The sequence below is a fragment of the Anabrus simplex genome, chromosome 6 (genome assembly GCF_040414725.1).
Source record: "Anabrus simplex isolate iqAnaSimp1 chromosome 6, ASM4041472v1, whole genome shotgun sequence".
NCBI classification, from domain to species: domain Eukaryota; kingdom Metazoa; phylum Arthropoda; class Insecta; order Orthoptera; family Tettigoniidae; genus Anabrus; species Anabrus simplex.
In genome coordinates, this window is record NC_090270.1 from 348339919 (window position 1) to 348357749 (window position 17831).

The window sequence follows — 17831 nt, forward strand, 5'->3', positions numbered from 1 at the left end:
ACCAGAGCAGTTTGGCTTCCGGTCCAAACGATCAGCTCCCCTAGCGGTTTTACGCTTAGTCCAGTATGTTACGGGATCGTTCAATATACGGCGTAGTGTGCCAGCGGTATTTTTCGATGTCCAAAAAGCTTTCGACACCGTCTGGCACGACAACCTCATCGTCAAACTCGTGGAACAATTTAAGGTTCCCACTTATTTGGTCAAAATTCTTCAATCCTACCTTAGGAATCGGCAATTTTTTGCTATTTGTGAAGGTGCCAAATCCACCCTTCGGCAACTCCTTGCGGGCGTGCCACAGGGTGGAGCCCTTTCACCTATCCTCTACGCCCTGTACGTGAACGATCTCCCGAAGGTTCCTGGTGTGGAAGTTCAACAGTTTGCGGATGACATCGCAGTTTATACCGCTCAGCGACGATATTGCGATGCCACCGCCAAACTTCAAGCTTGGATCGACAAATTTTTATACTGGTGTACCAAGAACAAGGCAAAAGTAAACCCGGACAAGACCCAAGCGATTCTGTTTTCGTACAGACGGCCGAAATTTCGTCATCTTCACATTCGTCGTCGAGAGTTACCATGGCTGAGCAAGGTGCGGTACCTTGGCTTGATCATCGATAGGGGCCTCACCTGGAGATGGAATATAGACCAGGCCCTCCAGCGGGCGTACGCCCGGGTGGCGGCCTTGAGCCCCCTTCTCTTTAACAAACACCTAAGTATTAGGGTCAAGCGGTCCCTTTACTTAGCGTGTATCAGGCCCATTATCCTCTACGGTTGTGAGGCCTGGTGCTATATTCCAAAGACGCCTCTTGGTCGTCTCCAGGTGCTTCAGAGCAAGGTGCTTCGCCGCATGTCCCGCTCTCCATGGTACAAGTCCAATCTCTGTATTCATCGTCAGCTTCAAGTTCCTACCCTGTTTGAACAGATCAAGAAGGTGGTAAAGATGACGAAGTCTCGGATTCTTCTTTCCCAGTCGAGCGACGAGGGCATCGCCCTGCTAAAAAGGGTAATCAGGACCAGGAAACCCAACACTCGTTTCAAGTACCGGGGGCCCTGGCTCCTGTACAACAAATTCTAAGTTTCGACCCCGTTTATTTTTACGTTCTAAATTCTGTTTTTTGAGAGGACCCTTCTCCCTTGTTAACACCTGACGTCACGTAGCGATGAGGGGGTTTTCAGTTCTGACCTGCCGTTCTCCGGACAGGACAGAGTGATTTTCTCCCCCCCCAGTGTAGGCAAAAAGCGATTTTCCTGGCTCATCAGGGATTCCACGGACACCGATGAGTAATAGGGCACTATATTCGCCCTGGGGCTCCCATTGACTCGCTACCTTGGGAAAAAAAAAAAAAAAAAAAAAAAGGGTGCCCCCAGCCATTCGTTTGGATTCTCAGTAGCTACACGAGACAACCATGCCTCCTAAGACTAGCGGAAAGGCCGCCAAGAAAGCCGGCAAGGCCCAGAAGAACATCTCCAAGGGAGATAAGAAGAAGAAGCGCAAGAGGAAGGAGAGCTACGCCATCTACATCTACAAAGTACTTAAACAGGTACACCCTGATACTGGCATCTCCAGCAAGGCGATGAGCATCATGAACAGCTTCGTCAACGACATCTTCGAGCGTATCGCCGCGGAGGCTTCCCGTCTGGCCCACTACAACAAGCGCTCCACCATCACTAGTCGGGAGATCCAGACTGCCGTCCGTCTCTTGCTGCCCGGAGAGCTGGCCAAGCACGCCGTCAGCGAGGGCACCAAGGCAGTCACCAAATACACCAGCTCCAAGTAAGGAGCTACAGGGAATAACCACCCTTCTTAAGAAACGGCCCTTTTCAGGGCCACCACACCTTTAAAAAAAAGAGCAGTTGTGTTAGCCTCTTACCCTTAAGCAAACCAAAGGCAAGTGAAAAGGGGGACATCACATCAAAGTGGTTAGCATTGTTACTTTAAGGTCAAAAGAAATTGGAAAACCTCATAATAATAATAATAATAATAATAATAATAATAATAATAATAATAATAATAATAATAATCGTCGTCGTTAACACCATCATAGCCGGACGGATTATTCAGTCCTTTTGCCGCTTGAAACGACAATCGCACCGCCGTCAACAACAACAACAACAACTACTACTACTACTACTACTACCACGGGGCCCTGGGTCTTTCTTTCTTTCTTTTCTTTCTTGAGGAGATTGGTTGGGATTGAATGTAGGCCCTGGGTCGAGTTGGGGTTAGGTTACGACGAAGTGAGGTTAAAACTACTCGGGTTAGGTTCCGCCGCGCCCCGCCGCGCGCGCTCAGTACCGCCCTCGTACGCTCCTCCATCGCGATCTCCGAGCAAAGTCTCGTCTCGACAACGCGCCCGCCCACCTCCAAAGAATAAATAACCGTTGCCTTCTGTACACATGCATCAATGAAGACTTCCTTTCTCGCCAACGGCCATACCATGTTGAATACACCGGTTCTCGTCCGATCACCGCAGTTAAGCAACATTGGGCGTGGTCAGTACTTGGATGGGTGACCGCTTGGGAACACCACGTGCCGTTGGCTCAATTCCCTTTTTACCTACTATTCTGATCTCTAAATAACCCTTTATCATCAACTTTAGCCTTACGGCTGCACAAATGTCGAAATTGATCGATTTTTGTTACATGTGAAACTAACCAGATGTTCTTAACTTTCCAACATGATTCAAGTTTATTGTAGATACTTAACTTCCTCCGAGGTGCCCGCCTAACCTGACCTGATGATGATGATGATGATGATGATGATGATGATGATGATGATTATGCGAGAGAGAGAGAGAGAGAGAGAGAGAGAGAGAGAGAGAGAGTGTGTGTGTGTGTGTGTGTGTGTGTGTGTGTGTGTGTGTGTGTGTGTGTGTGTGTGTGTGTGTGTGCTGTTATTTTTCTTTTAGGTTAGTGCAGCATAGTGTGCCCTGTCTGTAGGCGGCCCCTCACGGATTCTTAACTCTTCATTCTACTACGTCCTATTTCGCGTAAGATTACAGGTAAGAAGGGTAATCAGTGCCAGGGCGGAACGTGGGTTCGAATCTCCCTGCCCGCCAAGAAAATCGCGAGGAAGATGGTTTCCAAACAACGTCATCGACACTGTCGTGATAACAATGAAAGCCGTGTCCTAGCAACCGCACGCCGCATGTAGCAGCCCTTCAAAGAGGCGAAAAATGATTTCATTTTATGTTCTTTCAGGTAAGATAAGATACTATCGCTGACCCGTTGATATAACGACGACGTTCGGTAATAAGTTGCAAGTCTGTTGTGCGCTATTCTCTGCAGGTAACTGGGCGTCTCTCATAAGCTTGCTTACGAACGATGATGTACTAGTGCAGGAGAGTGACCCTTGTGCGCGTGTTCCGACAAATCGTAGCATTGACTCCCAGGACTTTGCATTTCTACCTAAGATGAGACGGTTTCCTAATAAGACTGAGAAAGTAACGTTTTCGACGACAAGTGTTAGTTGAAAGTGTCGTGACGTTTTAGGTTAGGTGACGTGAGGAAAGTGCTCGATTTCAGTAGCCTGCACGTCGGCTGACCGACCTTTCGGCAAGTGATGAATTCCATAGAACTAACCTCAACTCCCCATATCATTACCGTTACCGTCCTGGATTTAAATAGGCCATTCTGAGCTCAACTTGGCGAGTTCGATTCCGGTTCACTCCCTTGGTATTTGAATGGCCAAACACGTCGGCCTAATGCCTGTAGATTTACGGGCACGTAAAATAGAAGAACTCCTGCGGGACAAAATTTCGCCTCAGCGGCGTCTCCGGAAACGGTAAATAGTAGTTAGTGGGGCGTAAAGTAAATAACATTTTTCACTACCTACCACTACTACTTCCTGTTAGGCCGGTACGGATTTTTCGTACTTCGGCAATAATACGTCCATTTGCCCAGCACCTGAACACTGCGTACCTGTACGTCCTACTTTTTCCTCCTTACCTTAGTACTACCGGTTAGAATTCAAAGAATAGGGAGGTTAGGTATCCTGCGTCTAACACGGTCGCCCTTTCACTGCTACCCGGGTCCTATATCCTCTTTTCTGCTGAAGACAAACACCTCAACTTCTCTTCTTAATGTTAATAACTACAATCATCATCTTCATTACCTGATTGCTTTCACGAGTTCGCAGGAATTGATAGGCCTAGAATGGAGACCCTGTTCTAAGACATGATTGCAGCGAACCGAGCAAAAGGGGCATAAACTGATCGTGGATCTGCTAACTTCAAGCTAAATTACGCACACTTTTATCATCACCAGTCTTGAAAACTGGGAGGGAGGCCTGCATCTTCTCATTACAGGGTAGATGCTAGATATTTCGGGTGCAATATACTGCAGGTTAGGCTTGGATCACCTAAACTAATTAAGAAAAAATAAAAATCTTGAGGTACCGTACCGGTACTGGTCTGGTCTAGTCATACGAAGAGTAACCCTAGCGCAGCTGGCCTAAAAATCATCAGGTCCCTTTACGCATATCCTCCCATGAATGTAAATGACTCGGTATCCCTCATTACGGTACTTCAATTGATATTTGAGGGAAGAGGACTCTTAAACCTCCTGTTTTCTTCACAGGGTATTCTTTTACAGCACAAACTTGAGTAGTAGTAGTAGTAGTAGTAGTAGTAGTAGTAGTAGTAGTAGAAGAAGAAGAAGAAGGAAGGAAGGAAGGAAGGAAGGAAGGAAGGAAGGAAGGTTGTAGTCAGGAAGGGCATCCAGCCGTATAATCACACCGAATCCACATGGCGAGAGAAGTTGTGTTAACCGTGCATCTACCCTGTGTTAGATCCTTCCTTCCTTCCTTCCTTCCTTCCTTCCTTCCTTCCTGATTTCCATCTGCAAGTAAGAATTGAACGTCCAACGTGTTAACCCAACACGTATTCCTGCAATTCCCGGCGTCGTTCGGACCAGGAGAAAGAAAGAAAGAAAGAAAGAAAGAAAGAAAGAAAGAAAGAAAAAGTTCCTTACACGTCGAAAGGGACATAGCATTCTCGCGGTTTCGCACTTTACTGACCTTATTCTTTTTTGAGGTTAGGTATGCCGCTGTACTTGTAAGTCAAAGAAGTAATTGCGTAGCCTTTTTGTAATTACATTCGACGTAACCTCAAACTTTAATACTATTATTTGAAGTCAGTTCACGCGATCGTCTTCGTTCTATGCTGCTAATAGTGTGATCGATTCTCGCCGCAGCCAGTAGGTTATTTTAAGGAGGCATACTCTCACTTAATGGCAGCTTTGAAACCAAAGGTCGGTTACGAAAGTTAGGTAAAAGTCGTCGTCGTCGACATAGTAGTAGCGGTAGTTGTTTTTTTTTTTTAATAGCCTTAGCCTACTGTTGTTGTTTGTTGTTTGAGTCACCAGTCCGTAGACTGGTTTGATGCAGCCCTCCACGCCACCCTATCCTGTGCCAACCTTTTCGTTTCTATGTAACTATTGCATCCTACATGTGCTTGTCATGTCCGTACCTTGGTCTACCCCTACAGTTCTTACCGCCTACACATCGTTCTAAAACCAACTGAATAAGTCCTGGGTGTCTTAAGATGGGTCCTATCATTGTATCTCTTGTTCTCATCCAATTTTTTCTGAAGTTGTTCTCTGTAGGCAGCTCCCTCGGAAGCTTCTGTCTACCTCAAGCTGTCCAACTTGAGGGAGGACGCGATCGGCTGTAATATTGGAACAATTAGTAATACCGCCTGGTGTAGATATACTATATATGGGCTTCTTTTCGATTGTGAATAGGCCTAGAGATATTCGGTCCTGGCTTTGTTGCCCGGGGTAGGCGGGACGTTTCTACCAGGCTGTGCTTCCCTCCTACAGGTCAGGGACAAAGTCTTTCGTGAGACTTAACCGGCTGTCTTCCGGTCTGGGCCTTAAGGTACGCCCTGAAATACACCTAGACGTTCTAGGATTCCTCTTTAACTAGGCTTCTCTTCTCTTCCCTTACAAGGGCCTTAAAACAGCAGGAAGTGAGAGAGGGTACCTGACCGTGAGGCAAGTGCCTATGGCCCTAAATACTGCGACTAAAATGAACTTAAAGAGCTAGCAAGAGACCTGGAATCTGACAAGTCGTGGAAACTAGTCCCTAATTTATATGTTTCCTTCTTTATGCCCTTTTATGCAATGCTATTAGAGGCAGATTACGGTGGGTCTCCTTGCTACTGCAGAAATCCACCTGAAGGCCGAACGTCCCTTGCTCTCATTCGAAAGTGGCTAGAGTCCACAAACAGTTCTCTGCCTTGGCAGCTAGAGGAAGGATGGGACTTCCTTCAGGTAAGCGGTGGTCGCTCCCGGGGGCGTCGCGACGACGGCGGCTGCCCCTAAATGTCGGCATGGAGAGGGAGCTGAGGAAATGCTGTCCATGGAACACACCTGCGCCAGGACGCCCTGAACAAGGCGGGCAGCACTTCTTTCATTTGAGGAGCAGCATTAATCCTTTGGCTATCCCTTCCTACCTTGAACTGAACCTTCCGCCGCCCCCACGGGACGCAGGGTGCACGAGAAAGGAGCTAGGAAGCACGTCCCCAACTTATCGCCGCGCAGCCCACCCGACAGCTAGCCACTGCTGTTTCCTGCGCGGTCCGAGTAGCCTGATACACTCCGCCATTTTCAGGGAAAATTTAACACATCATTCGAGCCGTGCCAACTTTCTCACTTCCTTTTGCTACCTTGGAGCCCTGCGTTAGAACCTGAGTGTTCGCCCGCACACTTTGGTCACTGGGAGAGGAGACTAGACCCTGAGAGGTCGCTTGCCTCTTCTTCTACATGCAATTTGGCTTTTGGAACCAGTCCTTCTAGCCGTTGCCCCTGCAAGACCCGCTACCCGCAGCAACATCTCTGCATTGTTGGCAGAGACTGCGCTTCCCGTATTGTCACGGGAGGATCCACCTCGCTCCAGGCTCTGTGGAAGTTGCCATCTTCTCAAATTCTATCACCCACGCGGTGCGCTGTTTCGGGCCTTGTCGTGGGGACACCACTCATAAAAACGATACCTGGCCCGACACAGCGCCCAGCTCGTGGCTTAGGGCCACCCGAGGCGCGGCGGCGCTGCCGTTGCTGTATCACTGACAGATTCAAACTACACATTACAGATATAAATTACACAACATGGCTAAATGCGGCAATCAAGCCCCAACAGCAAAAATCCCACCAATCCAGATCAGATCAGACAAAAAATGGAGGGACCTAAGTTCCTTCATTCAAAAAAATGTCATAAATCAAAATTATGAAATCTCCTTTACTAGAGAAGGTGCTCATGTAGTACTAAAAACATTAGAAGACCATACCAAACTCACTGCCGCTCTAGATGCAAATAACATAAATTACTTCACCTATGCCACCAAGAAACGCATTGCTCACAAGCAAAGAGTCATTAGGGGACTACCCATGGACATGACCCCTGAAGAGATCATTGAAGATCTCAAGGATAAGGGCTTCACACCTACACATGTTGCACAAATGCATAAGATAACCCCCCAAAGTGAGGGCAAACCAAAGAAAGTGCTCATGCCACTATTTATTGTCACTTACCCAGACACTCAAGACAACACTGACCTACCAAACTTAACACATATACAGAAAATTCCCGTGCACACTGCAGAAAGGCTCCCCCCTACAGAGGCCAACAGGGTTGTCCAATGTTACAATTGTCAAGGGTTTGGCCACTCACGAACAGGGTGTCACATGACCCCGAAATGCGTGAAGTGCGCCGGCCCCCACAAACCTAAGGAATGCACAATAAGCAAACCAGAAGAATTATTGTGCGCCAACTGCCGGGGAAAGGGCCACCCTGCTTCACATAGACAGTGCCCTGAATATATCAAGTATGTCAATAAACGATTCCCTGCTAAACCCCAGATTACAGAGAAACCAGAAAGCGACACCCAGGACACTAACTCTAAAACAAGAAGGAACTCTACCTCATCTACTTGCTCAATCTCCACCTCAAACAGATACTCCGCACTTGAAACTGATGACAACACCTGTTCACAAGAAACTATTAATACAAACTGTAAAAACCTGCACTTTGGTGAAAAAGATTTCCCGGCACTCCCCGGTCAATCCAACACCACATCTCAGACCAACACCCCGCCCCTAAATTTCAGCAAAGTACTCAACCAGCCCACTAAACAAAACAAACGAACAAAGTCCCAGCCTAACACCAGTAGCAAACAAGACAAACCTCCCCACACCGACCCTCCTACCATTACTACCATCACACATACAGACAACAATGTACAAACCACCTCCCCAGCCCCCAAGCGCACACTTAACGCCACGCCAACTACACCTGCACACTCAACCGCGCCAACTATTACCAACCAGTTCACAAAACTAAAATTGCCCCTTAACACCCCTGAAGACATTAAATACTTTATTGAAGAAGCTCAAGCGCACATGAACATACTAATCTCCACCACAGTAACAGCCATACAGTCCATACTCAATACACTCTTACAGCTCTCAAACACAATTATAAACAAGCTCCATGGCTAGACAACCTCTCAGAATAACTACATGGAACGCTAACGGCCTGAATAACCCTGCAAAGAAGGCCGAACTCAAACAATACATCACAGAACACGACATAGACATACTACTAATACAAGAGACTAAACTTAAACCTCACAAACGATTCTCCATTCCACAATACAGTACATATCGAACAGACAGAGATGGCGATGGCGGTGGCACCTTAATTGCGATTAAAAGGCGCATTGCCCACAACCATATCTATCTCCCCACCACACACACACTAGAAGCCACGGCAATACAGCTAGACGACAGACACCAACGAATTACAATAATATCAGCCTACCTACCCCCAGACAAGCGCCTCCACACCTCAGATTTCGACTTACTCTTAGACTATGAACATGTTATACTGGCTGGCGACCTTAACAGCAAACACACAGACTGGAACAGTAAAACAATAAACCCTCACGGCATAAAACTACGAGAACACAGTATACACAACAATTACTTCATAACGGCCCCATTCGAACCCACTTTCTACTGGACCCGCAATGGCATACTACACTCAGACACCAACGATATTGCACTCCTCAAAAACATTCCCTACAACGCAAAAATAGACACTATGCAACAATTACACTCAGACCACCGACCAGTACTGCTTGAAATAGGCATCAAAAAATACCAATGCAATACACGCAAAGTAATCAACACCAACTACATAAACTGGGACACCTACACCTCTCAATTAGAACACCTCCTAGAACTCAACCCCGCACCCCCCCTCACAACTACTGACGACATTGACACAGCAGTCACCTTATTCACTAACATCTTACTCACAGCAGCAAAAGCCAGCTACACCCCACAGCACACCAAACCCTACACGTTACCGCCACACCTAACACAATTAATACAAGAGAAAAACAGAGCCCGCACCACATTTCAAAGAACACGGACACTACAAAATAAAATTCACTATAACCGCCTACACGCCAAGACTAAAAAAGAATTAACTAAACATATTAACGATACCTGGAACAAAAAACTCTCTGAAATAACCACTAGTAATAATAATAATAACAACAATAATAATAATAATAATAATAATTACATAAACAATCTCTGGAAAACTACAAAAATATTTACCAGAACTGACCAACCTACCCCCCCACTAACTAAACCAGACGGCACCAAAACAATCTCCGACCTTGAAAAATCTGAACTATTAGCAGACACTCTAAAAGAAAACTTCAAACCCAATACCAATAGAACGAACCCTCAACACGATAACATAGTAACCAACATCATAAACAACTTTCTATATACTCCAAACCACTCACCTGTCCCCCCCTTCAAACCAATTGAAATCAAAAACATAATCAAGAAACTATCAGACAAAAAAGCCCCTGGACAGGATGAGATTCCCGCACCCCTGCTCAAGCACCTTAACACAGACATGATAAAATTCTTAACACAAATTTTCAATGCCATGCTCAATCTTGAATACTTTCCACAACAATGGAAAACAGCCAAAATTATATGCTTCCCTAAGCCAAACAAAGACCCTAAAAACCCAGCTAATTACAGACCAATCAGCCTACTCAGCATTATCTCTAAAGTATTCGAGAAACTAATCTACTCACGCATCAGAAATACAATATACAACAACCTAATACCCGAGCAATTTGGATTCCGACAACAACACTCCACAACACAACAACTGCTACGCGTCACTGAACACATTACACAAGGCTTCCAGCACAATCAAGGAACAATAGCAGTATACTTGGATTATAAACAAGCTTTTGACAGAGTACACCACCCCAGCCTCACTTACAAGCTAATCAGACTACAACTGCACCCCACTTACACTAAACTTATACACAATTACTTACTAAACCGCACCTTCTACATCTCAATAAACAACAAAAACTCAACACTAAGAAACATACACGCTGGCGTGCCCCAAGGCAGTATTTTAGGACCAATTCTCTTTCTCCAATATATCAATGATATCCCCCGCACAGATAAAACACTAACAGCTATTTATGCCGACGACACAGCCATTATGGCCAGAAGCTGGAACCCAGACATTGCCACCCAACGCATACAACAACATCTAAACGAAATCGAACCCTGGCTCACCAAATGGAGAATTGAAGTCAACTTACAAAAAACTAAAGTAGTCCACTACACTCGCAGACGCAAACAACCGCAACAACAACTACAACTGTACAACCAAGCCATACAACAAGTCAACAGCCACAAATACTTAGGGGTCACACTAGACTCACGACTCAACCTACAAGAACACGTCACGAACATAATACAACGCGCCAAACGAAACACTCTAATGCTCTACCCACTCATCCACAAAAAAAGCGCACTCTCTCAGAAAAACATCAAACTCATATACACCACATTTATACGCCCCGTCCTTACATACGCATATCCAGCCATTGGCTTTCTACCCATATCCAGTATAAAACGCCTACAGAGAATACAAAACTGGCTTTTACACTTAGCAGTTAAAGACTACACCATACCTACAGTACAACTACACGAGATAACTAAAGTCCCGTACATCTTGGATTACGCACACTCACTCACTACAAACTTCTATAACTCCACACAACATCACGAAAATCCACTAATAAACACACTGGGACAGTACGAACCACACAGAGCCGACACTATCTACCGACGACCCAAATACATTCTAATCATTAAGGACATACTCACCAACCCTGACTAAACTTTAACATGTAATAATAATACTCACAAATAACACTATACGCAGCAACTAACACACTTACGTTCTAAGCACACACAAGATAAGGACTGTTTTTGCAACCTCTGCCCCCACAACCCCCCCATCCACCCGCAGCTAGGTCACCTGGGAACGGACCCTGGTCAGCGTAACAACAACACTGCCCAATGTGAAGCCCTTATAAGTAAACTATCATGCCGCCAATGCTGTTAACTACGATAATTTCACCCGCAAAACACTTATTAATCAGTTACAACGATTAATAAGTAAGCGTAATCATACACGATGCAGCGTTGCAAACCTCCTAACGCAACATCAGCTAGGATTGGATCTCATGGGTAACCAAGCTCCAATCCACATCGTACACTGAACCCACTGTGTCAGCCATTCAAAATTATGAAGGTTTTTCCCCTGGACACTCATACACATACCAATAGTTAAACTAATAAGAAGAAATTACACAATCCAGAAATAAACACACTCAACTACATATAAACCAACTTCACATTGTCATACATTAACACTACTCCAATTAATAAACGAGAATAAAACCACACAACGAAATAAATTTCCACAAAACAAGAAACCAGGATAGGGCCACTAAAAGTGTGACCTTATTCTAATACACTAACCAATACACCTACCAAAGACCGACAGAGGAGCTCCGAAGGAGCACCGGCATCGGTACCTCTCACACCACCTGTCTCTATGAGCCAGGTGAACCATACAGAATCTAGGGAAAATTTAACACACATTTCGCATTTCGCTGTATGAACCTTGAGCAGGACAGACGTGTTTCTGAGCCGTGCCAACTTTCTCACTTCCTTTTGCTACCTTGGAGCCCTGCGTTAGAACCTGAGTGTTCGCCCGCACACTTTGGTCACTGGGAGAGGAGACTAGACCCTGAGAGGTCGCTTGCCTCTTCTTCTACATGCAATTTGGCTTTTGGAACCAGTCCTTCTAGCCGTTGCCCCTGCAAGACCCGCTACCCGCAGCAACATCTCTGCATTGTTGGCAGAGACTGCGCTTCCCGTATTGTCACGGGAGGATCCACCTCGCTCCAGGCTCTGTGGAAATTGCCATCTTTTCAAATTCTATCACCCACGCGGTGCGCTGTTTCGGGCCTTGTCGTGGGGACACCACTCATAAAAACGATACCTGGCCCGACACAGCGCCCAGCTCGTGGCTTAGGGCCACCCGAGGCGCGGCGGCGCTGCCGTTGCTGTATCACTGACAGATTCAAACTACACATTACAGATATAAATTACACAACATGGCTAAATGCGGCAATCAAGCCCCAACAGCAAAAATCCCACCAATCCAGATCAGATCAGACAAAAAATGGAGGGACCTAAGTTCCTTCATTCAAAAAAATGTCATAAATCAAAATTATGAAATCTCCTTTACTAGAGAAGGTGCTCATGTAGTACTAAAAACATTAGAAGACCATACCAAACTCACTGCCGCTCTAGATGCAAATAACATAAATTACTTCACCTATGCCACCAAGAAACGCATTGCTCACAAGCAAAGAGTCATTAGGGGACTACCCATGGACATGACCCCTGAAGAGATCATTGAAGATCTCAAGGATAAGGGCTTCACACCTACGCACGTTGCACAAATGCACAAGATAACCCCCCAAAGTGAGGGCAAACCAAAGAAAGTGCTCATGCCACTATTTATTGTCACTTACCCAGACACTCAAGACAACACTGACCTACCAAACTTAACACATATACAGAAAATTCCCGTGCGCACTGCAGAAAGGCTCCCCCCTACAGAGGCCAACAGGGTTGTCCAATGTTACAATTGTCAAGGGTTTGGCCACTCACGAACAGGGTGTCACATGACCCCGAAATGCGTGAAGTGCGCCGGCCCCCACAAACCTAAGGAATGCACAATAAGCAAACCAGAAGAATTATTGTGCGCCAACTGCGGGGGAAAGGGCCACCCTGCTTCACATAGACAGTGCCCTGAATATATCAAGTATGTCAATAAACGATTCCCTGCTAAACCCCAGATTACAGAGAAACCAGAAAGCGACACTCAGGACACTAACTCTAAAACAAGAAGGAACTCTACCTCATCTACTTGCTCAATCTCCACCTCAAACAGATACTCCGTACTTGAAACTGATGACAATACCTGTTCAGAAGAAACTATCAACACAAACTGTAAAAACCTGCACTTTGGAGAAAAAGATTTCCCGGCACTCCCCGGTCAATCCAACACCACATCTCAGACCAACACCCCGCCCCTAAATTTCAGCAAAGTACTCAACCAGCCCACTAAACAAAACAAACGAACAAAGTCCCAGCCTAACACCAGTAGCAAACAAGACAAACCTCCCCACACTGACCCTCCTACCATTACTACCATCACACATACAGACAACAATATACAAACCACCTCCCCAGCCCCCAAGCGCACACTTAACGCCACGCCAACTACACCTGCACACTCAACCGCGCCAACTATTACCAACCAGTTCACAAAACTAAAATTGCCCCTTAACACCCCTGAAGACATTAAATACTTTATTGAAGAAGCTCAAGCGCACATGAACATACTAATCTCCACCACAGTAACAGCCATACAGTCCATACTCAATACACTCTTACAGCTCTCAAACACAATTATAAACAAGCTCCATGGCTAGACAACCTCTCAGAATAACTACATGGAACGCTAACGGCCTGAATAACCCTGCAAAGAAGGCCGAACTCAAACAATACATCACAGAACACGACATAGACATACTACTAATACAAGAGACTAAACTTAAACCTCACAAACGATTCTCCATTCCACAATACAGTACATACCGAACAGACAGAGATGGCGATGGCGGTGGCACCTTAATTGCGATTAAAAGGCGCATTGCCCACAACCATATCTATCTCCCCACCACACACACACTAGAAGCCACGGCAATACAGCTAGACGACAGACACCAACGAATTACAATAATATCAGCCTACCTACCCCCAGACAAGCGCCTCCACACCTCAGATTTTGACTTACTCTTAGACTACGAACATGTTATACTGGCTGGCGACCTTAACAGCAAACACACAGACTGGAACAGTAAAACAATAAACCCTCACGGCATAAAACTACGAGAACACAGTATACACAACAATTACTTCATAACGGCCCCATTCGAACCCACTTTCTACTGGACCCGCAATGGCATACTACACTCAGACACCAACGATATTGCACTCCTCAAAAACATTCCCTACAACGCAAAAATAGACACTATGCAACAATTACACTCAGACCACCGACCAGTACTGCTTGAAATAGGCATCAAAAAATACCAATGCAATACACGCAAAGTAATCAACACCAACTACATAAACTGGGACACCTACACCTCTCAATTAGAACACCTCCTAGAACTCAACCCCGCACCCCCCCTCACAACTACTGACGACATTGACACAGCAGTCACCTTATTCACTAACATCTTACTCACAGCAGCAAAAGCCAGCTACACCCCACAGCACACCAAACCCTACACGTTACCGCCACACCTAACACAACTAATACAAGAGAAAAACAGAGCCCGCACCACATTTCAAAGAACACGGACACTACAAAATAAAATTCGCTACAACCGCCTACACGCTAAGACTAAAAAAGAATTAACTAAACATATTAACGACACCTGGAACAAAAAACTCTCTGAAATAACCACTAGTAATAATAATAATAATAATAATAATGATAATAATAATTACATAAACAACCTCTGGAAAACTACAAAAATATTCACCAGATCTGACCAACCTACCCCCCCACTAACTAAACCAGACGGCACCAAGACAATCTCCGACCTTGAAAAATCTGAACTATTAGCAGACACTCTAAAAGAAAACTTCAAACCCAACACCAATAGAACGAACCCTCAACACGATAACATAGTAACCAACATCATAAACAACTTTCTATATACTCCAAACCACTCACCTGTCCCCCCCTTCAAACCAATTGAAATCAAAAACATAATCAAGAAACTATCAGACAAAAAAGCCCCAGGACAGGATGAGATTCCCGCACCCCTGCTCAAGCACCTCAACACAGACATGATAAAATTCTTAACACAAATTTTTAATGCCATGCTCAATCTAGAATACTTCCCACAACAATGGAAAACAGCCAAAATTATATGCTTCCCTAAGCCAAATAAAGACCCTAAAAACCCAGCCAATTACAGACCAATCAGCCTACTCAGCATTATCTCTAAAGTATTCGAGAAACTAATCTACTCACGCATCAGAAATACAATATACAACAACCTAATACCCGAGCAATTTGGATTCCGACAACAACACTCCACAACACAACAACTGCTACGCGTCACTGAACACATTACACAAGGCTTCCAGCACAATCAAGGAACAATAGCAGTATACTTAGACTATAAACAAGCCTTTGACAGAGTACACCACCCCAGCCTCATTTACAAGCTAATCAGACTACATCTGCACCCCACTTACACTAAACTTATACACAATTACTTACTAAACCGCACCTTCTACATCTCAATAAACAACAAGAACTCAACACTAAGAAACATACACGCTGGCGTGCCCCAAGGCAGCATTTTAGGACCAATTCTCTTTCTCCAATATATCAATGATATCCCCCGCACAGACAAAACACTAACAGCTATTTATGCCGACGACACAGCCATTATGGCCAGAAGCTGGAACCCAGACATTGCCACCCAACGTATACAACAACATCTAAACGAACTCGAACCCTGGCTCACCAAATGGAAAATTGAAGTCAATTTACAAAAAACAAAAGTAGTACACTACACTCGCCGACGCAAACAACCGCAACAACAACTACAACTGTACAACCAAGCCATACAACAAGTCAGCAGTCACAAATACCTAGGGGTCACACTAGACTCACGACTCAACTTACAAGAACACGTCACGAACATAATACAACGCGCCAAACGAAACACTCTAATGCTCTACCCACTTATCCACAGAAAAAGCGCACTCTCTCAGAAAAATATCAAACTCATATACACCACATTTATACGCCCCGTCCTTACATACGCATATCCAGCCATTGGCTTTCTACCCATATCCAGTATAAAACGCCTACAGAGAATACAAAACTGGCTATTACACTTAGCAGTTAAAGACTACACCATACCTACAGTACAACTACACGAGATAACTAAAGTCCCGTACATCTTGGATTATGTACACTCACTCACTACAAACTTCTATAACTCCACACAACATCACGAAAATCCAATAATAAACACACTGGGACAGTACGAACCACACAGAGCCGACACTATCTACCGACGACCCAAATACATTCTAATAATTAAGGACATACTCACCAACCCTGACTAAACTTTAACATGTAATAATAATACTCACAAATAACACTATACGCAGCAACTAACACACTTACGTTCAAAGCACACACAAGATAAGGACTGTTTTTTGCAACCTCTGCCCCCACAATGCCCCCACCTACCAGCAGCTAGGTCACCTAGGAATGGACCCTGGTCAGCGTAACAACAACATTACTCAATGTGAAGCCCTTATAAGTAAAATATCATGCCGCCAATGCTGTTAACTACCATAATTTCACCCGCATAACACTTATTAATCAGTTACAACGATTAATAAGTAAGCGTAATCATACACGATGCAGCGTTGCAAACCTCCTAACGCAACATCAGCCAGGATTGGATCTCATGGGCAACCAAGCTCCAATCCACATCGTACACTGAACCCACTGTGTCAGCCATTCAAAATTATGAAGGTTTTTCCCCTGGACACTCATACACATACCAACAGTTAAAATAATAAGAAGAAATTACACAACTCAGAACCAAACACACTTAACTACATAAACAAACTTCACACTGCCTTACATTAACACTCCTCTAAACATTAAACGAGAACAAACCACACAACGAAATTATTTCCACAAAACAAGCAACCAGGATAAGGACACTGAAAGTGTGACCTTATTCTAAAACACAAATCAATACACCTACCAAAGACCGACAGAGGAGCTCCGAAGGAGCACCGGCATCGGTACCTCTCACACCACCTGTCTCTAAGAGCCAGGTGAACCATACAGAATCTAGGGAAAATTTAACACATTCGCACCGTGACCATGGCTGACACAGCAACAGCATCGGCAGCATCTGCACCCGCCTCGGCTCCGGCCCAGGCGTCGCCCAAGAAGAACAAGGCTTCCGCATCCAAGAAACCTCGCACCAAGCCTGCCCATCCGAAAACCTCCGAGATGGTGGGCAGTGCCATCAAGAGCCTCAAGGAGCGAGGTGGATCTTCTCTCCAAGCTATCAAGAAGTACATCTCTGCCAACTACAAGGTGGACTCTGAGAAGCTGGCGCCATTCATCAAGAAGTACCTGAAATCTGCTGTGGCTTCCGGAGAGCTGGTCCAGACCAAGGGGAAGGGAGCTTCAGGTTCCTTCAAACTCGCCTCAGCTGCCAAGCCGGAGAAGGCCAGCGCAGCCCCTGTCAAGCGGTCCGCCGCCCCCAAGGAGAAGCGCATCCCCAAGG

At 45.3% G+C, this 17831-nt stretch overlaps 1 non-coding gene across 1 annotated transcript; it reads left to right on the top strand.

Moving 5' to 3' along the window:
* The first annotated feature begins 2423 nt into the window (after positions 1-2423).
* LOC137501408 (5S ribosomal RNA) lies at positions 2424-2542 on the top strand. The gene has a single exon (XR_011018551.1). It is a non-coding gene; the product is annotated as a 5S ribosomal RNA (ribosomal RNA).
* Positions 2543-17831: the final 15289 nt, after the last annotated feature.